Source organism: Anolis carolinensis, chromosome 5 (genome assembly GCF_035594765.1).
Source record: "Anolis carolinensis isolate JA03-04 chromosome 5, rAnoCar3.1.pri, whole genome shotgun sequence".
NCBI lineage: Eukaryota > Metazoa > Chordata > Lepidosauria > Squamata > Dactyloidae > Anolis > Anolis carolinensis.
Window position 1 is genome coordinate 141,631,639 of NC_085845.1, and position 27,845 is coordinate 141,659,483.

Below are 27,845 nucleotides of genomic sequence, written 5' to 3' on the forward strand. Positions count from 1 at the left end.
TGATATCTCCCCATTTGTGAGTTGACATTCTGTTTTTATCTTTCTGAGCAGGTGTTTGCCTTCACTTCTAGGAGATAATCTAGCTCACAGGCTTACTTTGTTATTGTGTATTTGTTTATCCTGGAATCCCTGGACCAAATGTTCATGATGAGACTTTCCACCAGGATACTAAGAGATGTCTTTTTATGCTTAATTAATTTCAGTGCAGGGCTGCACATAGAACTGAACAATTTCAAGATATTTCCTCTATTAAAATTATACTGTAGCAGCTAAAAAGAGTCTGGAGACCAAATCTCTCTTGTACAATTTTAAGATTATACTTAATTGTAAATTATTCTAGTTTAAATATCTGTCTATCAGCTTAAAAATCTCTATCTATCTATCTATCTATCCATCTACCATCTATCTAGCGATCAATTTTTTTTCATGTCAAGAGTGACTTGAGAAATTGTAAGTTGCTTCTGGTGTGAGAGAATTGGCCATCTGTAAAGACGTTGCCCAGGGGACACCCAGATGTTTGATGTTTTAGTATCCTTGTGGGAGGCTTCTCTCCTGTTGCCGCATGGGGAGCTGGAGCTGACAGAGGGAGCTCATCCACGCTCTCCCTGGGTTGGATTTGAACCAGCAACCTTCAGATCAGAAACCCAACCTTCAAGTCAGCAGTCCTGCCAACACAAGGGTTTAAACCATTGCACCACCGGGGGTGCAATGATCTATCTATATATCTGTCATCTATCCACATATTCACTGGTAAATATATATGAACATATATTATGAATTGTATTAATAAACTAAAAAGTGCAAGTAAATATAATATCAAATATGCATGTATTATGTATTAGAATTTGTAACTGTCCTGGACTGTAAATCCTAAACAAACCAAGACTTTACCTGCCAGACCATGCCGTCTTTTGTTCCTAAATGCATACTGAAACAATTCTCACCTATTTTCTGCCTTTCCTTTGAACTCTGTCTGTGCTTTACCATCAGAAACATTTGAGTCAATAATTATAATTGTCATGAAAAGATCAGTGTTTGAGCTGTATGAAAATGCTGGCTGTTAAAAAGAGCTTCAAAAAGGAGTCTGGAAATGATTTGCCCATGAGGGGCTGCTATGCAATTCTTCCCTTGATAAGGGAGGAGTCAAAGCTAACTAACGGTCAAGGTATTCACTTACTAGCTTCACCGGACACATCAGCTTGGAGCAATTTTTGTCAAACTAAGCGGTATTTGTTCTATGCAACACTATAGTTTAATAGACAGAGTAAGATTCAATTATTGTTATTATTTTTTAAAGATTAGAACTGTAATTCCTTTTGATCAAAGAGAGAGATTTAGACTTAAGACTCAGAAAGTTAACTCTGATGATGTCATTAGTTGCTATTATAGTTCCAAGGTCCCCAAAGTGGTTGTTATCTGCTGTAGCTATTTTTCATTTTTAAGCAATGTTTTTCTGATCAGGTATGGGCAACTTTGCAATTACTTAAAAATCACTAAAGCAACTATTTTCAGTTCCTTTATCAAACAAAACATATTTTTGGAAATATTTACAAGCTGTGGATGGTTGAATCCATGGATACAGAATGTGTTGATATGTAAGACCTACTGTATGTGCTCTCTTTTGTTTTAGTTATTCCCTTTCCTTGGATTATTCAATGTACTATCCCCATAGAAAGTGTTGCAATGTTAGTATATTGCATGCACTATGAACCAATTGAATGAAGAGTGTTGTACAGAATGGAAAATATTTCGTAATTTATAATACTAGGAATTTTTAGTCACTTGATAATAATAATAATAATAATAATAATAATAATAATAATAATAATAATAATAATAACCCCCCCCCCCCCCCGCAGGTGCCACCTTGACGTGGTGGGGGGGCTTAGCTGCTCCAATGATGACTGAGGGCTGTGCTGGCGGTAGTGTAACTACCGGTAGGTCCAACCAAGCCAGAGAGGCCTCAGCTGAGGAGCACAACCAAGAGCACCTAACCCATTAGCATTATGGAGAATCAAACCAAAACGAAGTCTATACTGGCTCGGTCGTCGCCCAGGATAAAAAGGACCGCGGTGGATGCTGCTGATTCTGGACATCCATCGACAAGTGGGCTACGGAATCATCAAAACCCAAATGAACAGTCACAGAAGCGGCAGAAATACATAATGCCAGAAAACCGCACAATTATGAAATGCTACTACAAATCTGAACCTCAAAGGCGTGGCTACCAAAAAAGGATGCATCAGCTATGGAAACAAGAGTACCCTGACTCACAGATAACAGAACCCCAACTGGCTGACCAACGAAGATTCATAATCAGAAACAAAGTGTTCAGTGAAGTTGAACTCGAAGAAATCCAGAAAATTTGCAAAGTAGATTACCATCAGACCACAGCACAGACAGCAGCAGAGACTCCAGCAACACTTGGAATGGTGGAACAGATTGAACCAGAAGAAAGTGTGGCGCTTTTGCAAGAATTTGAGGAACCAGCACTTGAAACATCTGTTGAACCACCAGGAACCTTGACAGCAAGACAACAAGAGCTCAAGGATAAGATCATGGCTCATGCTGCAGCAAATGCAATAAGACAGCGGCTCCCAACTCTAAAAACAGTGCCCAAGAGACACCTGGCGCCTCTCATGAAAGATGTGAATGCAGCACTCTCCACTGTCCAAATAACATCAATTGAACAAACAAACCAGTTTGCCTACAGTGCAGCAGTGATAGTAACAGAAGAACTTGGGCTCCTACAACCAAGGCAGCCCCAAAGAAAATCAACTGGAAAACCAAAGTGGAAGGTCAGGCTAGAGTTGAAAATCAAGAAACTTAGATCAGATGCAAGTAACCTGAAAAATATGAAAGAGAGGAAACTGAAGAATGACAAAATCAAGCAATACCTGATCCGAAAGTACTGGCTGAACACCAGAAAAATTGAAGAAGCTTTGGAAATCGTGAAAGAACAAATTACAGCAACAGCCAGAAAAATTGAAAGGTATGAAGCCAGAATCATCCAGTACAGACAAAATCAACTGTTTCAATCAGACCAAAGACGGTTCTACCAGAGTCTGAACCAAACAACAGACACAGTAACCATAAAGCCAGAGAAAACTGCAACAACAAAGTTCTGGAAAGAACTTTGGGAAAATAATAAAAACTACAACAAAAACGCTGGGTGGATAAAGGAGTTTGAAGGAAAATTCTCACAGAACAAAATGGAACTGATGGAAATAACAACTGAAATGATCAGCAAACGAGTGCAAAAAGTCAAGAACTGGACATCGCCTGGTAGTGATCAACTTCATGGATTTTGGCTCAAACATCTGATTAGTTTACATGGAAAAATGGCCCAACAATTCAATGAGATGCTGCAGAAAGGAAGTATCAGTGAATGGCTAACAACTGGAAGAACATACCTGATACAAAAGGATCCAGCAAAAGGAGCAGCACCAGGAAACTACAGGCCAATAACGTGTCTGCCCACTATGTTTAAACTACTGACTGGCATCATAGCTGACAGAATTCAAGACTATCTTGAAGAAAAAAACATCTTGCCAGATGAACAGAAAGGCAACAAACGGAAAAGCAGGGGCACAAAAGACCAGTTATTGATTGACAAAATGATTCTGGAGAACTGTAAGAGCCGAAAAGCTAATCTTCACATGACGTGGATTGACTACAAAAAGGCCTTTGACTCACTCCCACACAGCTGGATCATCAAGTGCCTGGACGCCATTGGGATTTGTAAAACCGTTGGCACCTTCATTGAAAACATGATGGACCACTGGAAAACTGAACTGTTTGTTGGGAATGAAAGCTATGGACTTGTCAACATCAGGAGAGGAATTTTCCAGGGAGATTCATTGTCCCCTCTGCTTTTCATTATTGCCATGATCCCTCTGTCAACAATCTTACAAAAAAAAATCTCGGCTACCAAACATCTAAGAATTCTCACAAAATTTCACATTTGATGTACATGGATGACCTGAAGCTATATGGGAAAACGGAAACTGAAATCCAATCTCTGACCAACACTGTCCGAATTCTTAGCACTGATATCAACATGGAGTTTGGTTTGGACAAATGTTCGACAGTGGCATTGAAGAAGGGTAAAATAATTGAAAGTGAGGGCATCAATATGCCCAATGGCCAAACAATAAGGTGTCACCAGCCAGAGGCCTATAAATATCTGGGCATATTACAGCTGGACAACATCAAGCATGAACATGTGAAAACTGTGGTCAGTAAAGAATACACACAAAGGGTCAGAAAAATTCTCAAAAGCAAGCTCAATGGAGGCAACACCATCAAGGCCATAAACACCTGGGCCATACCTGTCATAAGATATACTGCTGGCATTATAAATTGGACACAGGCGGAACTGGACAATTTGGACAGAAAAACAAGAAAACTCATGACCATTCATCATTCACTGCACCCTCGCAGTGATGTTGACCGGCTGTATCTGCCTAGAAGATCAGGGGGCAGAGGACTCTTGCAAGTAAAACAAGCAGTCAAAGAAGAAGAACATGCCCTGGCAGAATATGTAAAACAAAGTGAAGAACCTGCTTTGATTGAAGTCAAACATCAGAAACTCCTCAAAGCACAGCAGACAAAAAACCAGTACAAGAAAACCGCACTACAAACTAGAGCTGACAGCTGGCACAACAAAACACTGCATGGAAAGTTCCTTGACAAAATTGAAGGAAAAGCTGATAAAGAGAAGACCTGGCTCTGGCTCACGAATGGGACCCTGAAGAAGGAGACAGAAGGCCTGATCCTTGCAGCCCAGGAGCAAGCCATCAGAACAAATGCAATCAAGGCCAAGATCGAAAAATCAGCTGATGACCCAAAGTGCAGACTGTGCAAGGAAACCGATGAAACCATAGATCATATCCTCAGCTGCTGTAAGAAAATTGCACAGACAGACTACAAACAGAGGCACAACTATGTGGCCCAAATGATTCATTGGAACCTATGCCTCAAGTATCACCTCCCTGCAGTTAAGAACTGGTGGGATCACAAACCTGCAAAAGTATTGGAAAATGAACACGCAAAGATACTGTGGGACTTCCGAATCCAGACTGACAAAGTTCTGGAACACAACACACCAGACATCACAGTTGTGGAAAAGAACAAGGTTTGGATCATTGATGTTGCCATCCCAGGTGACAGTCGCATTGAAGAAAAACAACAGGAAAAACTCAGCCGCTATCAGGACCTCAAGATTGAACTTCAAAGACTCTGGCAGAAACCAGTGCAGGTGGTCCCAGTGGTGATGGGCACACTGGGTGCCATGCTAAAAGATCTCAGCCGGCATTTGGAGACAATAGACATTGACAAAATTACGATCTGCCAACTGCAAAAGGCCACCTTACTGGGATCTGTGCGCATCATCCGAAAATACATCACACAGTCCTAGACACTTGGGAAGTGTTCGACTTGTGATTTTGTGATATGAAATCCAGCATATCTATCTTGTTTGCTGTGTCATACAATGTCGTTGTGTCAATAATAATAATAATAATAATAATAATAATAATAATATAATAATAATAATAATAATAATAATAATTTTATTTTTTATACCCCACCACCATCTCCCTGAAGGGACTTGATACTCTGAGTATATTTTCTGAGGCCCCTTCTACACTGCCATATAATCAAAGCAGATTATCAAAGCAGATAATCCACATTATCTGCTTTGAACTAGATTATATGAGTCTACACTGCCTGATAATCCAGTTCAAAGCAAATAATCTGGAGAAAGTGCCTGAATTAGCAATGAATTTCCATTTATCTATGTTAATGCTAGTGACAGTATCAAAAAGCGGTCTTATAAACAATGGGATATTGCAAATTTTGGATCAAATTTCCCTCTCAAAGACACTGGCATCCTCTTCAAAACTCCTATTGACTTTGATAGTTATCTGGATTACATCCTAGGAATGAAACAATGTTCAAAATATTTGAAAATGGTTGACAATGTGTTTCTCAAGTGTAGGGAAGGGCTGATTAGAAGAAACCTGGGCTGATGAAAATCTCTCAGTTGGGAGTCATTCTAAACAAAATTTGGAAATGCTTGACGTTTTGTTGCACAGAAATGTTCTATGTATAAAATAATATTTTCTTAGAACATACTAAGCATTGAGAACTTATTTTGCATAAAATTTGAACCTGGTATTTTTGCTCAAAAAATACTGTTTCCTGTCAAGAAATACTGTTTTCTGCATTTATGAATTTTTGTGCAAAATAACTCCTGAATTATGAATAGTCTTCAAAAATTCTGCAGTCTTTAAAAGCTTTCTTTTAGTGGGATGAAATTTGTTTTTAAAAAATCTTCATTGTTTCCTTGGAGAAGAAACATAGCAGAATATTACATTTTATTTATTTATTTATTTACAGTATTTATATTCCGCCCTTCTCACCCCGAAGGGGACTCAGGGCGGATTACAATGAACACAGATATGGCAAACGTTCAATGCCAACAGACAAACAACATATATAGACAGACACAGAGGCATTTAACATTTTTTCCAGCTTCACGATTCCGGCCACAGGGGGAGCTGTTGTTTCACTGTCCACTAGTGGCTGTACTTCCTTATTTCTGTCCTCGTGTTTTGCTGGCAGTTTTATGATGTTGTAAATTAGTTAAATTAGCCTCCCGCATAAAGCGTACCTAGATTTCACTACTTGACAGATGCAACTGTCTTTCGGGGCTGCATAGGTCAACAGCAAGCCGGGCTATTTAATGGTTGGGGGCTTAACCCGACCCAGGCTTCGAACTCATGACCTTTCGGTCAGTAGTGATTTATTGCAGCTGGTTACTAGCCAGCTGCGCCACAGCCCGGCCCACTACAACATAACTTACCCTCTCCTTCTGATAATTTAACAGAGCAATATTAACTGAAAATTGTACCAACTTTAGTGGATTAAAATTACTCATGATCTTATTCTGGTAACATGAACCCTTTTTTGTTGATCTCATACAACTGCTAGCAAATCAATCTGCCAGCAGAATTGCTGTGATGGCTAAAATCTGCCAAATATCCAAAACAAGGACCAGACAAGTCATGGGATGAAGAGGAAGATGAGTTACATTGTCTCTTCTCATTCAGGAATGAGAAGTTGGATGGCACAAAGTTAGACAAATATAGTCCTTACTAAGTTCCAACATGTTTAAGAGTTGATTCAGAAAGTGTCAAACAACTTCAGCTGGCCTAATATTGGATTAGTTGTTGCTTGGCAATGTTGGTCAGTTAGGATTATGAAGAAGAAAGAAGTATTTACAATCAGTTTTGCAAAATTTAAAAAAACACATCTAAATGTTCTTAACATAGTTCTGATTCTCACAGACTGTACATATTTATAATTTGGATCATTATCATTAATAATCCTCAACCAGAATATATGCCAGGATTTAAAGATAACGGGATCCATAGAATTACTGAATTATGTGTGCACAAATTGTGCAACTAATATTTCCATGTACGAAATGAACATTTGTATTTACGTTTCTTGTCAGGCATCTGCTTCCTCCTTTCTGTTATTGAGCAGCATACCACTTCTTGAAACTTATGGTAAGTCTACTGACCATGTATGAGCACTTTGGGGAGATGTCACTATTTCTCTACAGCCCAAAAACCATTTCCCCACAAACTGCATTAAACATACTGCAATAAAGGCATTTGTTTTTGTGATTTCCCCCTATGGCCTGTGATAGTTTAAGAACATCAAAGTTGCCTCTGAGAGTTAATAATTAAAAGGCAACTGGTGCAAATGTAGCACCCTTGTCCCAAGCTTAGTAGGTAAGGTCGAGGTATAACAGGGGTTGTGAGGTCTGTATGCACTACATTTATTTGCATATGTCAGAACAGCCTGCGAATACTAACAGCACAAGCACTTCACATCTGCTTCTGTTTACTCCAATGCTAACAGTGAAATGTTCAAAAGTACTGTGTTAATTGCTCTGCTACATGGTGACTGTTGACAGATTCTCCAAAGAGCTTTTCATAAATACACAGTTGCAAATAAACTACTAATGGCTTTGCTTATTTTCCAGCCCTGTCCCTGAAGGAGATCCACAACATATACCCACATTAATGATCCTCCTATTTAGCAGTGTCTTGTTGCTGGCTGTCGTAAAGGTTTGTAGAAAGGCAGTATCAATTAGGAACCAATTATCCCCAGAGTGGGAGGGAAAAGTGAAGACATAAATAAGTAATGTGTGAGAACCAAGAACCCTGAACAACAACTTGAGGTTAACTCTGAGGCAAGGGCACCGACTAGTGAACAAATACTCCTCATAATGAAAACTTCCCCAGGCAGGAAGTACAAAACGTTATTTTTAGATCCAACATGCACACACACACACACACACACCACATACAAATATGGGGAGGGGAAGATAGGCTTTATAACTTGGTCCCACTCAATTTCCCTTTCTTTTCCTGAAAGGTTGAGAAGGAGTTATTGTGTATATATATGGATGTGCATATACTTTCTACATGATGGTAGATCTGGCAAAGTCAGAGTTCCTATTAGATATAGATGTGTAGGTTGCCCTTTCTGTGCCACTGTGTCTAATACTAAATGACATGTTGGAGCAAACAAGTGAAGGTCTGCTGTGGCTCTGCAGATCATTTGCACATATGGAGAATGCCCTCTGACAGCTGTAGTGTGTATCCACAGTTCTGGTTTCCCGAATTTATTTCTCATTGATGTAGAGGCTTCATTGAATGTGTTGCATTAACTAAGTCAGGGCATTGGGAGATATACTCTGGATTTAGCATGTATAAGAGACCCCACACTACATCTGGTTCTACTTCTAAGTGATTCAGATTATTTGGGAGGGGTTGAGGGTAAAACAAAAAGTTTGACACATTATGGCTTGTTCTTAGCCTTGACTAGAGTAAAAACCCTTGAATCAATGGGATATACCTAAGTGTTGACTTAAATACATAAAAACAAACTACATGTTGACTAGCTACAAGCTACATTTATTTATTTATTTATTTACAATATTTATATCCTGCCTTTCTCTACCCCAAGGGGGAATTCAAGGCGGCTTATAAATGGCACCATTTAACAGCTGAATGGGTCTAATCTAATCTTATTGGTTTTTCAAGATGAAAGCGTGTCCATGTTGAAGAAATAAAACATGGGAATGAGAGGTTTGATTGAGTCTCTCATCATGAGGCAAGGTTGTACATTTTTCCATTTAATTTGTTGCTGTTGTTTGCCATTAAGTCAACATTGTTTCATGGTGACCCTATAAATGAGAAAGCTCTAGTAGTTCTGGTCATCAACTGCCTTGCCCAGGTCTTGAAAATGTGGCTTCCTTAAGTGAACCAATCCATCTGTGGTTCAGTCTTTCCCAATAATTTTTGTACAATTTGTGAAACTTTGGCATGATTTTTGATTTTCAGAAGCTCAGGAGGCATGCCGGAAAGACAACTGGCCTCCCTTTGGCTCCAGAGTGACTACTTGTTCTCTCTCCCTAGAAAAACTAACCTCTTTTTATCCTCTCTGGATAATCTAAGCCACTTCCTAAAGTCTGTAATTCAACATTAAGAGGTCTGTGGTCTAGTCCTTTTGCTTCCACATTTTCAGGTGTTCAGTCCAACAAAATCATAACATGGAGAAAAATTAAAACAATGAGTAACATAAAATGTATACCTATCTAGGAGACATAAAAAATAAAGAAAACAAGATTTTTGTTTAGTTTTAAAAACCTGAAACATGTGTTGTTCACATTGTTTGTGGAAGAATGGGGCTAGGTTTATTCATGTAGTTCAAGGTGAAGACAACTTTTCAAAGAAGGCAGCAAGGTAAGCAACCTTCAAAAAAGAGGTTCCCTAGATTCATACAAACAAGCTAATCATATCTCAGTTTAAGTTCTCTTGTTACAGAGAAATTTTGCTATAGGAATATAGTTACTGTCACATTGAAAATAGCCAATTATCTAGCTAGTTGGGTATTCTGACAATGGGCTAAATTAAAGGCTTCAGAAGAAGAAGCAGCTCCACTCAATGGCTAGACAGTTGTGCAATATTAGGCCCATGGAAAGCCCTTTCTTCCTGCCCTTTACCCATTACTAGCTTTCACCCTCAAGCATGAATATTGATGGTCCTTGTAATTGGTATCCTCCCTCACCCTCCATTATTCCTTAAATCAGCAGTACTGGTCTGAATCATGCCAAGAACTATTTGCTTCAGTAATATCCAACCCCAAAGAGTTGCAGAAATTAATTGCTTTATCATTTCTGTTCCAAATGCTTTAATTTCATCAGATGCTTTTATGTATAATGAGACAGTGTGTACAGAAAGAAGTAAGCTGCCTCTTGGTCCCTGAGCTATTATTTACCTCTTCACCATTTACCCTTTCTGTATAAAAAAAAAACAAAGGAAAAAAAATAATGCAACATATATATGACAACAGGAAATGTATTAACACAAATGCTTCAGACAAAAGAAAATGAGTTCTCTGTGGTAGGCCATTTGAGTGCTACTCCAGATAGTATAGTCCAAGAGAAGATTGCCTATGCTGGGATGAAAGAGTCTTAAAGGATATGCAGAACCAGAACTTGAGAAAATTCATTTTTGTACCACAGTTTCCAAACTCCATGATCAACATAGTCAGTGGTCACATTGCCTGGGGGATTTTAAGATGCTGCTTCTGACTAGTGTACAGCCATTAAATCAATGAGATTTATATAAATATCAACTTAACATTCTGGACTTCTTTTCTCAGGACTAGCCACTGAACTAACCTCCCCTCCATTATACCTTGCTTTTACTACCATGATATCCTTTTGGGCCTCCTCTCTTGAATGTGACTTAGAGATAGCATTTTACAATGACTCAATTCCTCCCAGAGGATCAAACATAGAAGGTGAGACTCCTGCTCAACCCTTTGTCCACTGGCCTGTGGGACCCCCCAGGGTTGTGTTTTGTTCCCTTTGCTCTTTAAGAAATGCATGGAAATGATAGAGGTTTTCAGAGTTGTGGGGTGCAGTGTCATCAATATATGGATGATATCCAATTCTATTTTCCCCTCAATCCAATAGGACTATCTTGGTTCTAAACTAATGTCTGTCTTCAGTAATGAATTGAAGAAGAGCAACACAGACGTCCACCTGGTCAGTTGAAAGACAGGCCAGATAACAAGTGATTCAACATATATTAGATGGCATTGCAATATTCCTACAGACATATGTTCAATTTTTTGGGTATACTTGGAATTTGAAGCCCTTCCCATTTCTACACACTTCTAAAACATTTCATAGACAAAGTTCCACAGAGCCCTTCACATGATGCAAACCAACTTCCATCTGTAATCCACGGTATTTCATCAATGAACTGTATTAGAAGTGTGAAGAATTGGGGAGGGGGGGTAGAGAGAAATCATCTTCTGAGCTCCTGATGTTCTTGCTTGGAAATGGGAGAAAGTGCTTCCTTTCAAGTGGGATTCGCCCATGTGGATTCATTTCAGTGACCTAGAGGAATGGGCTTTCCTATGCGCGTCATCCTACTGAGCATTAATGCTCCACTTGTTTTCCCAATTGCTTCTGCATGTGCATGAAATAGTAATCTTTTTATTTAACGTTATACAAAGAAATTGCACAATTCTAAAATATCTCCACTTTGCTATCGCCATATTTTCTCCCTCATTTTTGTATTTTCTCCCTCATCTTTGCTTTCAAAATTGTGCTATTGCTAGCTTTTAAACAATTTTTGTACCAACTATAGTCATTTCTAGTGTCTATGAACTGTCAGGAAAAATTACTAATAACCTTAGAATATCCCCATTTTTTTTAAAGAATGTGGAGTGGATGGGACTGCAGTCATTCATGTGGGTTTTTTTCGTGTCAGGAGCGAATTGAGAAACTGCAAGTCACTTCTGGTGTGAGAGAATTGGCCGTCTGCAAGGATGTTGCCCAGGGGATGCCCGGATGTTTTGATGTTTTTATCATCCTTGTGGGAGGCTTCTCTCATGTCCCCGCATGGAGCTGAAGCTGATAGAGGGAGCTCACCCATGCTCTCCCCGAGTTGGATTCGAATCTGGCAGCCTTCAGGAGTCGAAAACATAAAGCATCTGAACATAGGCATCCTCAGAGGTTGTGAGGTATCCAGTTTGGTTTTTGGAAATGTTGTGTGAAATATTTTCAAACTGTGAATGGTTGAATCTATGGACGCAGAATCCATGGCTGTGGAGAACAAAATGTTCTCTTGTTTTCCCAATTGCAAATTAAGATTCTGCATCATGAAAAATTTGAGAAAAGGATAAAAAGATTGGACTTTTCTTCTTGCCTCTCCCACTGAATAAGCTAAATCAGCATGCACACACAGTAACAGGTAACAGTTAGATAATCTCTTTCATTGTAATGAACACTGTTTATTTACAACTATGGTCATTGTAGGTAAAAATGTTACTGGCTCCATCTTGCCATGCAACAAGAAACTAGGTAACAGAGTGACTCATTAGAAAAACCAGTTACTTTCTAACTCTGTGTGTATATTTTCCTCAGCCTCACTGCCTGGTCCCCCAAGCCAAAATAGTCCCCCCCCCAAAAAAAACCCAAAACATTGTAATGCATGATTTGTTGAACTAAAAGCTCCCTCTAACCCAAAGAGGATGATGGGATCTTTAGTTCAGCTTATCTTGACTGGACCAGGTTGGGTCATAGCTGTGTTGATTCTAGCTTTTGAACAATAAGTTTAACAGTTGGCTACCAGCATCATGGTTGACACCAGTTCTTTAAAGCTGCATTGTTCAGAGAAATAATGTGCACCTCCTAAACACTTTTTCTTGTTATTCTTGTTAAAAACTCTTTCCCACTAAAGATGTCTAATGCATTAGAAAAACAACAACAGCATTATCCAATATAGGTGTTGTCATTTCAGTTTTAGCAGTTTTCCACTCTTGTATGCCTGCAAGTAGTCCCTTGCTTTTCCATACAGATGGATAATGTAAATAAAATGAGGCAAAAGACAACTAGTGAGAAAAGTAAACAATAATCTAGATAAAAATATCTATTATCACACTCACGAACAATATATGGATGGACCTGATTAATCATATATGTCGCCTATTAATTTGTTTGCCCATAAAAGCCGGTCATTAGTAGCTGTTGGGTGCAATCCAGCTTCATTACATTCAGTATGTGATCTGGTGTTGGCTTCATTGGGAGACATGTGGCACTTTATGCCTTTTTGCTTGTTTTCATCGAGTTGGGACAGGGAGGCTAAATAATGCTCTCTGTGGACATTACTGTGCTTCTTGCACATTTTGGAAATATGCAAAGAGGCCTCACTGAGTCCACATATTCACATGTTCCTGAAAACAATGTGGGAGCCACCACATTATGCACTATAGTTCTCAGAATCTCTAGTCCAGCATGACCTGAGTACTGAACCCAGAAAGGTAATGTTTTTCCAGCTTTTAATAGTCATTCAAACAGAAGAGGTAGGAATTCCACAGCCCTCCAGATGTTGACTTTCATATCACAGCAATACTAGCCAATAAAGCCAGTGCCAAATAATGCTAGGAGCCACAGTTCAATTATTGCTGGTAATTAACTTATTCACAAGTTTTACTGGATTTTAGGAAATTTTATCATTCTTATACTTTTTACTGGGATTTTACATACAATGTTGCTTTTATATTTGTTATATGCTGTATTTTATATTTGTTACTTGTGTACTCTGCATTGTGGCTCAGATGTGGTACTATAGTGCTCCTGTGAGCCGCCTCAAGTTTCCCTGGGGAGATGGTGACGGGGTATAAATAAAGATTTATTATTACTATATATTAAACACAATTCCCACCCATAATTGGCTTGTTCGATTTTTCAAGTTCAGGAAAGATTTGTTCAAAGGAGGTTTGCAACTCATTTGCTGTAGGACTCATTTTGGCTTTTTGGCTTTTTGGCTGTCCATAATAGCCATAGAACTCTCTCCCAGCATCACATCTCAAATCAATTGATTCTCCTACTGTCAGCTTTCTTCGCTGTATAGCTTTCACAACCTTATATAGAAACTGGAAATAAAAGATGGCAAGGACAATTCTGACTTTGGCATTCAACAATATATCTTTATGCTTGAGGATCTAATCTAGTTCCTTCCTAGCTGCTCTTCCGAGTATTAGTATTCTTCTGATATCTTGAGTCAATGTGCATCTATATTGTGGAATTAATGCAGTTTGACACCACTTTAACTACCATGGCTAATACTTTGGAATCCCGGGATTTGTAATTTAGCAAGGCACCAATGAAAAAACCTTGTAAAAAGCTCAAATCCTATGATTCCATAGTACTGAGTGATGGCAATTACTTCTACAGTGTCAATGCACCTTCAATCTCCATTTTGATTAATGACTGACCAACGTATAGAAAGTCTTTGATAATTTTGAAGTCTATATCATTCTTTTTAAAATTGTGTAAATCATTTGTATTATTTCTTACATCAAGACAGATAGATAGGATATTGACAATTGGTACAAAAATCTTCTACACTATGGAATAAACAGAGGCATACATTCAGACTGGAAAGTAGAAAGAAATCTGATGGAAAAGTCCTAATAGAGAGCTGTACAATCCAGGGCTACAATCAATTGAGCTACCTTTCAGTGCTTCAATCGGACAGGATCTTGTGCCTTTGGCGTATTGAAATTGACTTATTTCTGAGCCTTAGAGGTAAATGCTACTTACAAATACCAAGCACTACTTTTGGTAGCAGAATCCTGGGAGGAATACGTATTTAATACTTTCTCTGTTAGCCATTTACTTGACTCCAAATGATGGCTGCAGATCCATTTCAGAAAATGGGAGATTGCCCAACCATGGCCTCAGGCCACCCCCATCCAAACTACTCCTGTCAACAGCTGCATGTTTGTACGTGGAAATGTTTATTTCCTTGTACTGGATCTATCTGTTATCTCTGATACTGCCCACCATTAAGAACCTTATCCGATGCATCTGCATCTTCTTCCCATTTATTCATGTTGCCAAAATGGAGTCCCATGAAGTCCATCATATGATGAAGTGCAACTTACGGTAGAAATCCGTAGGACTCTGTTTCAGCAGAGTGAAGAAACAGAGCCCAGAGTGCCTTTGGAGTTGGGTATTACCCAACTCCTAATTGGAGAACATTAAGAAGAAGCAGGGAAAGAATGGTGAAAAGACGGGAAACCATGTGGAATGGGAGGTCATCCCAGAAGACAGGGAAAGACAGTAGGGAACCAAGGAAGATGGTTCCCTCCACTTTCCCCTGCTTTTCCCCTGCCTGTCTTATGAGCTCCAAAATACTATGCTCTCACATACAGAAACCAGATATAACTGTTCTGAAGATATGTTTTTGCTGGTAAACATGTCAATGGAATGCTGTGGGAGGACAAGCAGGTATAGCAGCAACAATGTGGAACAAAGAGAGAGCTTTCAGGGAAAAAATTCAAGATAGCAAGATGGAAGAAGGCAAGGTCAACAAACACAGCTCCACTCTTCCCTACACACAATGGGAACAGTGAACTTCTAAACAAGGTACCTTAGAGAAATAAGTCCTATTCAACTTAGAAGGATTTACTTCCGAATTATGAAGATCTCAGAAATACATGGACAGGTGGCTATTCTTCTCTCCAATGAAATACTGAACAGCCCTTTAAAGTGAATTGCAACCAGCGGAAAATAGGGTAGTCTAACTATGCTGAAAGGCAATGTGTACACGGGAAAAGAGGTGCGTAGGCTGAAGGACACATACAAGGTCCATATCATTGATACTTTATGTACAGATGGAGGGGGAATCTACAACAACAAGATGCAATGATAATGACCAGTAAATGCCCCTGAATCATGAAAACAGAGCATTTCTAATGGTAAGTAAGATACCTGATGGATGGAAAAAGCAATATCTCTTTCGACTAGTCAGTTTAAGAAAGAAACCTGCTGGATATGGTTGCCAAATACAAGGTGCCATCTAGTGGCTCACTGTAAGACAAAGACCTTATCAAGGCTAATACTTAAAACAGCCTTCACAAACTTCTTACAAAGTGCGCTCTATTATTTATTCAGTAGTTCACTTAAATATATCTGGAGCCCTTCATTTTTTGTTGTGTGTTTTAAAGCAGAAATTCGTACTGCTCTTTGTAGTGACATCTTGAAAGGTCTTATCAGTTTTATGTCAGCCATATGTGTGGCAGGTATTTAGGATGGAGTGTTTTTAGCATAAACAGGATTATCCATCCAGTAAGGGCAGTAAAAGCATTAAACAGCTTGGTTTCCTTCCCGGGAAAATTAAATGACACAAGTTTTTGTTTAGCATTTCATGTAGATTGTGTTGATTGACGTGCAGTATGTTTTGATACAGGAACATTTTCCAAGTTGTACTCAGAGCTTAGATGGCCCCACCGTTTCCGAGGTATTTTAAACATTAAAAATATGTATGAATTTACCATTATGAAAGAGAAAAACTGATAAGCTGGCTTTAGCTGGCAGTCAAGAAAGGGAATGGGAGAAAACACATTATCGTAGCACTTGAAAATTCACTCAAATCTTCTACACCTTTTTTAAAACTTTTTAAAATGCTGCCTTGGGCAACCTTAACTTTAAAATCTTTCCTGATGAGGATTAAGAACTAACAATCCTCATTTTGTTTAAAAAAAAACCCTCCCCATCTCTTATGGAGGAGAACCATCATGCTTCGGGAGGGATTACCATAACACAGTCACATCTGACAAATGTTTAGAACATATTGCTCATGGCGGGTAGGGTTGCCAGTTAGGATGCTACCTGTAGGAGTAAAGCCTACATGACCATTAGCACCAATTCCTGAAGAACAATAGTTGGAATGGGTTGGTGTCCTCATACACTATTAGTTGGCTCACCAAAGGTAATGGTTTACTGCTCTTTGAAACATAATGACTTGTTGTTTTTTGAAACAGACAGGGCTGGAACAACATGATGGAAACAGTCCCTCACAGCCCTATTCTGTGTACAGAAATGTATTGGAATAATCAGTGAGTTTATTTTCCAAATGGATGAGATGACAGCACGTTCCATCATACCTGGATGGAGGTAGACGGGTATGGAAAGCAGGTTTAAGTTGCATTCACCCTGCCTTTCATATTTGTATGGCCACCTTACAACATCCATCTGAAGTGGTTGCCCCATTCTGTCTGGTCTTGGTTGTCTTCTGATGTGACTCATCATGTCTTGTTTTATATTAATTGTATCAGGCAACATCAAGATAACTTCTAATCAGCAGACATTGTTTGCCAGATATATTAGTAAAATGGAGGGTATATGCATTGAGGAGAAAACTCCTTCCATAAATTTCTGCTTCTGACCCCATGTGTTTTTTTGGTCAGGATATGTTAGTTACCAGGCTACCAGGAGCTATAAAAAGGTATAGAAAAATAGCAGCAACAATTTTGTTAAGCTGCTTTAGTTGTTATGTTCCGTCAACTCTAGCTAATAATAACCTAATCCTAGGGTTTTCTTTGCAAGATTAGTAAGCTCTGATAGTGCCTACCAATACTGGAGCATCTCCATCAGCCATGGGCAAAGTTTGGTTCTCCAGGTGTTTTGGACTTCAACTCCCACAATTCCTAAAAGGCAGTAAGTTGGCTGGGGTTTCTGAGAGTTGAAGTCCAAAACATCTGGAGGGCCAAAGTTTGACCTTGCCTGATCTGCACTGTAGAATTAATGTGGTTTGCATTAGTGCACCATTTTAACTCATGGCTTAATGCTATGGAACTCTGGCATTTATAGTTTGGGAAAGAAAGCAAAATACTCCCATGATTCCATAGTGTTAAAATCATAGCAGTTAAAATTGTGTCAAACGGTATTTATTCTGCTGTGTAGATCCACCCCGAGTGGTAAGAGCTGGAGAAATGTATTGGATAGCTGGGAGGGGTTTTCTGAGATGGAACATTTCCAGTTTCCTCAAAGGGTGATCTGACACACCCAGTCATTTCTTGGGGCCCTTCTACACTAAGCTAAAATCCAAGAGGAAGCCAGTTAAAAGGTCCCCCTTCCTCTCGGGTTTCAGTCCCTGAGAATCGTCAGTTTATTCTACATTAATTCACTTTTACCTGAGGTGTCATTTGGATGCCTCCAGTAAAAAGAGAGACAAGTCCCATATTTTGGTCTTGTCTGGAAGAGTCCTGGGAACTTGGCCCAAAGTGTATAGAGTTGCAGCCTAAATTCTTGTCAGCTATCAGTTTGGCAAGGGAAATATGGTACCTCTAAACATTTTGGTTAACATTCATGCAAGTTTGTATTTAATACTTTAAGTACCATATAATGTAAGTTAAATATTCACAGTCATCATGGTGTTTATCACTACAATGCTCCTATTTCTTAAATTAATGGCTCCAGTGACACGAGGAAATCATTTTTGTAGATCCCTACAAAAACAGTTGGAAAAACACAAGACATAAGAGGCTTAATGCAAGAATGTTGGTCATTTATTAGTATGTTGCTAAATGAATTTATGTGATCTAAGGGCTGGGGAGAGGGAGGGGTTGAAAAAATATCATGGGGAGAACTCATCAAAATTACACATTGTTAAAGAAGATCCTCAGGGTATGTTATTTCAACTATTATTTCTCTCCCTTTAGTTATACTGAACCTTGAATAGCTGGTAGGCAATGTTAATTATCCATTGTGTGGTGCTATCCCATAGCTGTTTTATAAGCTGAGCTTTGCCTACACAAGTTCAAAAGAAATCTTCAAACTCACCATTACCAAGTTTGAATATTATCTAATTAACCTCCCAGTCTGTCATGCCTTGTTGGTTATCATGAAATTATCACAGCCCCTCAGGTGTTGAGGCACTAGATACAGCTAAGTGCCTCTAATTCCCTCAGGGGCTGATTAGCTCATGATAACAATGCTCCCTTGAGTTGTTTTATTGCTTTTATTAAAAGACTTTATTGTGGGGAAAATGTTTGTTTTTATGCAGCAGGAAGATAGAGTTGACAGTTCAGACTGGTGATGGCTGTACTGACTCCTCCTTGGAGCTGCCATAGGAGCTTTAATGAAATGAATCGGCTCATTTGGGAAACTCTGGAACCATTTGAAATATTCTGCTCAATTTCTGTGAGTTGATAATTAAGAACATATTCTGCAATGCAGTCCAAGTGAATGGAAATACAAGTTAGTTGATCTGCCACAAATAAGCAGAAGGGGAAATAATAACAATAAACAGTGTTCTTGTATTGTGCGCTAAGAATTCTAAAATTTTACAAACATGAACAGAAAATGTAATGGCAATGTAACCTAAATTTGACAGTTTGGAGAAAGGGGAAATCTGAACAGATCCACACAGAAATGCATTGCGGTATCTCTCTGGTAATGGAGAATTCTATAGGTTTCTCTCTCCTACCTCACCTCCAAGAACTGAAAAGGTAAAGAGAACCAATTTGGAAAGTAGGAAGATTTGCATTGGATGTTGAAAGCCAGCTCACCTTGGGCCCTTCTACACTGCCATATAAAATCCAGATTATCTGCTTTGAACTGGATTTTATGGAAGTGTAGACTCATGCAATCCAATTTAAAGCAGATAATGTGGATTTTATATGACAGTGTAGAAGGGGCTTTATTGACTGTTAACTTCCACGCACAACTTGACATTTTCCAATTTAACTGGTGCAAGTCATTCAAGACTTTGCAAAATGGACAAGAAATTTACAGAGATTCCTTAACTCAATAATTTAATTAGTTCTGTGACTGTGTTTTTAAGTCAAAACATTCCTTTCTCAAAGCAAATTTTTCCATTTAAATGCTATTAATCTGTTCTGCCCCCCAAAAAACCACCACAATTTTTGATATGTGTTTTTAAATAAGATGTACTTTATTAATAAAATGTTCAGAGATAAGCAGTGCTTGGTTCCATCCAGCCACTGCGACAAAGAAGTACATTTGAGGCAAGAAAATGTGTGTTGGCCAATGTAACAGTAAGGTAAAACATCATCATTTTCTTCAGACTGTAATTCCAGCCTCCCTCTCTTGCTCTCTCTTTCTCCCTCTCTCTTTTTGAAGCAAAACATACCAGGAATAAAAAGCACAGTGAACTAACTTCCTCAGCTTAGTGGACAGCAATCTCCCAAAGCGGAGAAGAGCACTTAACAAGTAGGCAACAGTATGCGGGCAAAGGCATGCAGGCTGAGACACTGAGTCACAAAATACAGTGACTGCTCTGATCTGCTGGAAGCCCTGTACTCTCGCGTAAGGCTAAGGCTCTGCTGCACGAGGGTGGATTGCAATGTTTGGAGTGGAATCTCTGAATTGGATTCCTCCCAGAATGTTCAGGGGAAGCAATCATATGGAACTTGAGTTTCTTCTTTGCAGGAAGAAGAGCTAGAGCTGCTCTGGCTAGAAATCCAGTTCAGGTTTTGTTTCTCTCTGCCTTCCTTTTAGAACTGGTTTAGGGGGCAAAGGGGTCTCTTTTGCACTTTTCGTAGGTCAAGACAGCGTTCAGATCTCAAAACATCACTCTAGACTGAGTGAGGATTTGCAGTAAGTTAAAACATACTTATGTCAAGACATTCATATGGTATGTAGAAGTTCTTCTGTATACCAAATTAAATTATTTCAACAACATAACACTGCTTATGTCACACATTATTCCAAATATACTACATTAAGGATCTGAGAAGAGATGAAACTCAGAAACCCATTTTCCCTAACACTATTGGAAATTCTACCAAAGGTATTGTTGTCAAGGTCTTTTCCCCCTAAAAGTGTTATCGAAACTATAGGGACAGAAAGAATTAATGGGTATACTTGCTATGAGTTTTACTCAATAAGTCAAAAAACACCCCCTTCCCAAATGGTAAAAACAGTCAAAGAAAATAATGTCCTTAGAATAGGCTTGTGAGTTCACTATTCCTATACTAATAGAATATTACAGTTCTCGGAAAGGGTTGAGTTGTCGATCGAAGGGTTTCCTCAAGACAAAGTTGAAACTAGATATATAATATTGAAGTTTTGCATTGAGTGTATAATGTGTATAAATAATTCTCTTTCAGGTTATTCAGACAATATATTCTCTCTTTTTCTGTAACTTTAATACATAATTCTTCACACATTTTATTCTTGAAGGATACAGTGTGTAGTTTTAGCTGCAAGAAAGCCTTTGAAAACTTTTTGAAGACTATTCACACTTCAGGACGTATTGTGTGCATACATTGTATGTTTGCACAGAAAACAGCACTTTCTGTAAGTCAAAAGCACTGCTGTCACAAGTTTAGGGCATAAACATAAATTTCTAGGTGTCTTATGGCAACACTTTCCACTGCTTCACTTCTTAGCTGCTAGGCTGGAGCCAGAGATGACCTCTGCGGCAAGGTAATAATTTCCCACTTTTACCCAACTCACTTTCTTTTAAAAAAAATCAAGAAATTACGCAATTCACGAGAAATTCCAGGCTCTGATTAAAATTTTCCATGTTGTTCATTTGGTAAAGGTTCCTGCTCATATATGCCCCTGCAGCCCAAAACAAGCTTTGGCAATCGTAAGCGCAACCACCTTGCAAAATACTCAAAATAGAAAAAGGCTTGAAATTGGAAAAGGTGTTTTAGTTTTTTTATTGGTATTTTAAGCATTTGTACATAGTTTACTGTGAAAATGTGGAAGTAATTAACTGTGCCAAAGTGAACTCTCACAGAGACAAAGCAACTGTCTCGCAACTTTGTGATCTCTTGGAGTTGTACATTTCTTCCAGGAAAAAAAAAAGCAGAGCATGGACAAAGAGGGGCAATGCATAAATAGGGAAATGTTAAGTGTGGACTGTGATGGTAAGCTAAAAACATTTTTAGGTTATTGAACAGTGCCTATCCTGTCATGCTCCAGCTCTCAACAAAACAGGTTTGCAACACTTCAATGCATTTTAGGAGCTTGTCCTGTAAAGTCCTCTTCCCTCCTTGATAAACTAAGCTTACGGGATCTTAGGTCCCTTCCACACTGCCTCTATATCCCAGGATCTGATCCCTGATTATCTGAGTATCCCAGATTATCAGGCAGTGAAGACTCATATACTCCTGTTTTCACAGAATATCCTTACCAACAAGCAAAGAAAGGAAGTCAATGCTGCTGCAAGAGACCTATTTTAGTGATGAATAGACTTGGAGTGGGTGGCAGTATTACTTATTTCTACATCTTTTTAAACATCACCAGTCTCAGCAAATTTGTGTTCCAGCATTGCAAGATCCTATAATTTCCTAAAAAGGATTTTTAAAGGGAGCAGAATTGTATATATTGGATGCATAGCTGTACAAATAACAATTTGTGCCAAATGAAATCTGTCTTTAAGGTGCTATAAGACTCTTAATAGCTTTCTGATAAGCAGGAAAACAAAAAAAAGTAATTTTGATAATTCTTCCTTGTAAAATCCATTGAATGCTCCTTCGTGAATGTGGTGTGATCAAATATGAAGCCATTTGATGTTTTTTTTGCTCCTAGATACAAGGTATTCAAAATAATATTAGGGTATGTATTTGTCCATGCCTTTGTTTGACTTCAGCTCCACAAACTGTTTCAGGCTTTTCAGAAATGCACATTCTCTGGAGGAGTCCACATGGGGAGGGAAGGAAAGCACGTGTTTTCCATGCTTGCTGGGATACACAGGCATGGAAAGTCGCATGTTTCTTAGAAAGAATCACGTTAAAGGGCACCTTTTAAACATGTGTTTTCCAGTCCTTAACCGGATCCTCTTGATTCCTTTCGCATTTGGGCTAAAGGTTATTTAGCCACCCTACCCCCTTTTAACCCACTTCCTCTCGGGTGTTAATGCATATGTAGAAGGGCCCTCAGGGTACTGTGAAAGGATTATATTTCTTCCTGGACTAAATGATTGGAGATACCTTTGAGTGTGTGTATGTGCTTGTGTGGCTTTGGCGGGTTCATTCATAACTCACCTTGAACTGGGAAAAACATCATTTGTGGTCTCTGCTTCTGGGTGTTCTCAGAGTTTGGGTTTTGGGGTAATCTTTGGAGTTTGGGGGTTTTGGAAGCAATTTCACTGTGCCAAAACTGATGGAGTGAGGTGGCTGACCACAATTAGGCTGAAAGTCATGCCAGAATGACTAGAGGTAGTGTCCCAGTGTGCTTCTGAAATAACATCAACAAACCATGCTAATGAAGGGCCCTCTCCTTCAGCTACTCAAACATGGCTAAGAAGGGGGCAGAAAAACCATCAAACCCTTCTCCTTCTGTGGTCAGCATCACAGCACATGACATCTGATTCCTCTGGTCTCTTTCCATGGTCCCATGCTCTGTGTTATGTGAGCATGGGGCTTCACTGTCCACAAAATGTTTGAATGAAAAAACATTGTGCACCTATACTGTAAAATTAATGCAAGTTCACACAACTTAAACTGCCATGGCTCGATGCTATGGAATCATAGAAGTTGTTATTTGGTGAGGTACTAGCACTCTTTCAGAGTTGGAAAACTACAGCTACCATTGTACATAGTGTCAAGTCCATAGTGTCAAGTCAAAGTACAGTAGAGCCTCACTTATCCAACATTCGCTTATCCAACGTTATGGATTATCCAACGTAGTCTGTCTTTTAGTAGTCAGTGTTTTTGTAGTCAATGTTTTCAATACATTGTGATGTTTTGGTGCTAAAATCGTAAATACAGTAATTACTACACAACATTGCTGTGTATTGAACTGCTTTTTCTGTCAAATTTGTTGTCAAATATGATGTTTTGGTCTTAATTTGTAAAATCATAATGTAATTTGATGTTTAATAGGCTTTCCCTTAATCCCTCCTTATTATCCAACATACTCGCTTATCCAATGTTCTGCCAGCCTGTTTATGTTGGATAAGTCAGACTCTACTGTAGTTAAAACAATGCCAAGCTGCATTAATTTTACAGTGAGGATGTACCTATAGACATTCGGTAAGAGTTTCTTAAAGAATGTCTTGGCCTGTGGAACTGTATTTGCTTTATTGATCTTTTTCTTTATTATGTTCTCCATTTTATTTTCACCCATTCCCCAGCTAATTTTAATTAGCATTGTAATTTTTCACAAGGCAAACATAACTCCCTTGAGGATCAGAAACACAGAAGCTGATTTTTTTTACCTTTGCTTCTGTTGTATGATGGGTTTCAATCTTAAAACAATACACATTTGATTTTAAGATCTCAAACTGTCTTGTAATTGTTTTATTATCAAGTGCCACACTTTGTTCCCTCGTGTTGTCAAACCATGAGGGCAACAATTTTGCTGATGGAAGGGGTTTGAAAAATAAGGTAAAAGCTACACAGACCTTTAGATGCTGACTGAGGCAAAATTGCTTAATGACTAGTATCATGTAAATGAGGCTGCAAGCAAAATGACTCATAATCTCTCCCCATGCAGAGATTTTAATTAAATAATTATAATGTCCTTGCTATAATTATTTATCTATAGCTATGCTCCTGAGCATTGTCTTTCATGCCTTTATATTTTCTGTCACCTGAGCCAAACTAGTCTAAAAACAGCATTTAGTCCATGTAAGGTAGATAGTGACCAGAGAAAGGAGCTTTTTGGTTGCAGCCCCTACATTGTACAAATGAAAACCAGGACAAAAACAATGAAACAAAATCATAGTTTGGTCAATATGGAAAAAGCCATTAATGAGGAAGAACATATGAACTATGAGAGGTGGCACCATGTGGGGGCTTTTGGGGGGGGGGGGGGAGGATTTTTGTTTTGTTTTCTTTTTCGCACAAGTAGAACTGCTGTTTGGTTTCCCCGTCCTTTCAAAAGTGTAACTGAAATGACTTTCATCATCTTGCTGTGTTTTTGTGCATTTACAGTTATATTTGTTTTGTTTATGTTTTGTTAGCAATACTGAATCATAGAATCATAGAGTTGGAAGAGACCTTATGGGCCATCCAGTCCAACCCCCTGCCAATAAGCAGGAAAACGTAACTGAGAGTAACAATGACCATATTTTCTACATTTAAAATAAATATATTGTATTTGCTCTAGATTTAACCATACTTTGGGTACAACTGCTGATATGTACAAGAGGTTAAGTTAGCTGTGATTGTCATACATTATATTTTCACTGGGTTCTATCTAGGTATGAGTATGAGTGGTTCCACAGGAGCAACTGTGTTTTTAAAATGCAGTTGCTGCTGGGATCTGTGTGTGCTTTTCTGGGGTTGTGTCCAGATGCCACCCCGGAACCTTCAGGGAGGACAGAGAGACAGCTCCCATCCCCTCCCAAAATCCCTTTTAAAGCATTTGAAAATAAAATAACTTACCCCGCTGCCTTTAAAGTGCTGCCAGAGGTCTCCTGGAGCATAAGAATGGTGTGCCAGGAGAAGGGGGGTGTCCAGGAATGATTTTCTTCCTCCCCCATTCTCCTATGCACCAGGAGAGCTCCAACAGCACTTTAATGGTAGCTAGGTAAGTTATTTTATTTTAAAATCCAAAAATTTTATTTTTAAGGGGTTTGGGGAGAGAGCTAGAACCCTCTCATGTTTTCCGAGCTGATTCAGAGAGTTGTGCAGATGCCCCCTCCAAGAAGTCCAAAGAGTTCTGAGGGGGGCAATCCAGACTCTGCCCACAGTGGGAAAGATGCAGGTCTTTCAAGAAGACCTGCATCTTCCTTACTGGAAAATTACCTCAGCACAAAGCAGGGTTTTCTTGCCTTGTGCCGAATGCAGTTGCATTTACATGGGGCGTCACTTGGATGCCCCACTGAAAAATGCAAGAGGGTATGCACTTTAGATGCTGTCTGAATGCGCCCTAAGAATATATCTGTGTGGTCCAAATAAAATGGAGTCAAAACAGTGTGAAGACATACAACAACAAACATCAGGGACTTATTTAGTCTATAGTCTAAATGAGATGGTATTTACTGCAAAATCTCATTTTTTCTAATTTTGGATTTCTCTGATTCTTCCCCCTCTCTCTCATTTTTTTATTATTATTATTTTTGTACAGAAATTAGCTTTATGAAAGTTCTGAGAAACCTGAAAGGTTGCCCACTTTGGTATCTTTTAATTGCTCCTAGAAGAGATATTGCCAAAAGTAAATTTTGATTTGATTAAATAAACTGCTTCTCTGGTTTATCGTAAATCGTATTGCAGGAAGAGTTGTGAAGTCATTCACAATGTGAATGAACTATCCAACATTGGATAAATAGGACAAATTGTTCATTTATATGTTAATAGGGTCTAAGGAAGGCAAAGTTAATTAAAGAGCATGCATACAGGTTTGTTTGCCCTTGTGGACAGGTGCTGTGAAGGAATCTGTTGGAAAACTGATTTGCAAGAATTGATGCAACTGAGTAAATGGATTGTTAAAGGTCATTTTTATCCATGGTACAATTTGATTGTCTTCCGCTGTTTTGCTTGCTCTTTACCTTCAAATGAAATATATTAATTCTAATGTAAATAGCAATATTTTGGGTAATTGCAGGAATATCACATTAAGGGCAGAGGAGACTGTTTGTAACCAAATTGAGTAACAGCTTCCAGATAGTCCTCAAATCAAGTTACTTCCTCTTGATGCAAAGACCTGAGGATGTGAGCTAATCAAGCTGAAGCTGTTTAATGAACAAGTAAGTGCTTTGCAAGTGCCATAATCTTTGCTTCGGTGTTGAAAAATGAGCAAATGGTTTCTGCTCAGATGACTAGGTTTTCTTCTTGCTATTAAACAGATGTTTCATAAAACTGATTCTAGGGATGGTTAGGCTGCCTGCTTCTGCTCTGTGGAGTTTTAAAGGGAGCAGAACAAAGTACAAGTTTGTACTCTAATCCCACTCTGCAAGTAACCTCATTACAAATAACTAATTACTTGTCGACAATTCTTTTCCCTCACTAACAAAAGTATAGTTGAGTTATATTGAGGGCCCTTCCAGACAGCCTCAGAATCAGGGACAAAGAAGTAGAGGAAAAAATCACAGTACCTGAAGGCAGGTTCAAACACGAAGCTCTCAGTTCCACCAAATAGTCCTCTGGTGTCCTGAAAGGTGTTTGTAGTGGATTTTAGAAATCAGCAAAATGGATGTGGAACATCTGACAGAGATTTTATTTTCTTTTTTTAAAATTGAAGCTTCAAGATGTGCCTGACCTCATCAGTGCTGATGCAAATATACAAATGTGCACAGAAGCAGATTTCTTGTCATTATCTCTCCTCACCCTCCTGCTGCCTTTATGTTTGCCCTCTTAAAAACTGCTTTCCTTTATGGTCGCTTGTCTGCCATGCTAATGTCCAAGGTGTAAATTCTGTTTCATTTCATAAATATAAGAAAAAAGAAATGGTCACTGAGAGTTTTCATGGGAATTGCTTTCCATTTGTGCTTCCATTTAGCCACCTGTGTATCCATGGATCCATCTATTTACAGCCCGCATCAGCTGTTTTCGGATTTTGAAATGCATACAAGTGCTGGAGCAGTCCACACCAGCATATTGCAACAAAGTCCTGCATTTTTTTCTAGTGCAGGGAAATACAGTGATGTGAACATGCACATTTTTCAGTCTATCTTGGATTTTAAGCACACTTTTCACCTGTGTTTTTAAATTAATGATGTGGATCAGTGTGCATTTTCAGCATGCATCATCTAGTCACTCCCCCTTTTATCCCAGTTTCTCTAAAGTTTTAGGGCCTATTTAGAAGGGCCCTAAGAGTGCAACTTAATGAGGGATAATGTCACTCCTTTGATGATGTAACTGTAATTTTAAAACTAATTTATAGATAGCAGATGATCCCATAATCTGGGCCATGGTATTTACTTTTCTTGTGTGTTCAATGCAGGTTGTTTAAGAGCTTGTTTAAGGCAATATTAAGTCACTTACTTACTTAGGCGATCCCTCGTAGTTCGAGGATGATGGTCCTCCATTTG